Source organism: Myotis davidii, unplaced genomic scaffold, assembly GCF_000327345.1.
Source record: "Myotis davidii unplaced genomic scaffold, ASM32734v1 scaffold592, whole genome shotgun sequence".
Classification (NCBI taxonomy): domain Eukaryota; kingdom Metazoa; phylum Chordata; class Mammalia; order Chiroptera; family Vespertilionidae; genus Myotis; species Myotis davidii.
This window is the reverse complement of record NW_006284844.1, coordinates 443,475-444,346: the sequence shown is the minus strand read 5'-3', so window position 1 is coordinate 444,346 and position 872 is coordinate 443,475. Positions and strand designations below refer to the sequence as shown.

Here is an 872-nt window from a genome sequence, read left to right as displayed (position 1 = left end):
GCGGCCGTCGACTGCGGGGAGAGCAGGGACAGCGTCAGCCGGGGTGCCCTGCAGGCCGGGCGGCGGAAGCCAGATGCGGGGTCTCCAATGCGGCAGCATTTGGTGAGAAGCCCTTGGGTGTCTGAGGTCGGGCCACGGGGCGAGGGTCTCGGTTGGTTTGTAGTTTCCTCTCGGAAGAGAGATCGCAGCCCCTTCGGGTGTAGAGGTGACGGGGCTGGGGGACCTCGGTCACGTGGGGAGAGGGTGTGACCTTGAGGTTCGTGTTCACGGCCCCTTCCCATCACCCCACTCCCTTCTCTGGGTGACAGGACGCCCAGGACTCAGGCTCCCGGAGGAGGTCCTGCTGTTGGGACCCACATTCTCTCGTCCTGGACTTGCGCCTGGCGGCCGGCCGTGTCCAGCACCTCGTTCTGGGCGCCCGCTGCGCCTGCTCTGGTTCTGGTCCCCTTGGTGCAGGTTAATGTGACTTCCTTGCACTCGCGCAGACGAGGGCAGCGCCCAGCCCGGGTGCTGGGCATCGACGCCCAGGGCTGCCTCCAGGCCAGCCAGCAAGGGGACCGGGCAGCTTCCACCTCTGCCCAGCCCTGGTCCCAGCTGCCCGCATGGCTGAGCTGCGAAGCTGGGGGTTGCGCGTGTCATCACAGGCTGCTGTGCACCGTGTGCAGCCTCGTGCGCGGTTCTGCTTTTACGGAAACACAAAAGCGCGGAGGACCTAACGCGGAGGTGGGAACAGGTGTCTGTGTGCCTGCCGCCGACGGCTTTGTTTTCTGTATATTCCCTCCCTTTCAGCAGAACGAAAGCCCAGTGGTCACTTCGAAGACTACTGTGGCCGCAGGGACAGCGTGGTGCCTCGCGATCCTCCGAGTGTCCCG

General features: G+C 65.5%; 1 protein-coding gene across 1 annotated transcript in view; it reads right to left on the bottom strand.

The window, feature by feature from the left end:
- The window catches only part of THBS2 (thrombospondin 2), a 15,158-nt gene that overhangs the window by 8,869 nt on the left and 5,417 nt on the right, over nt 1–872 (bottom strand).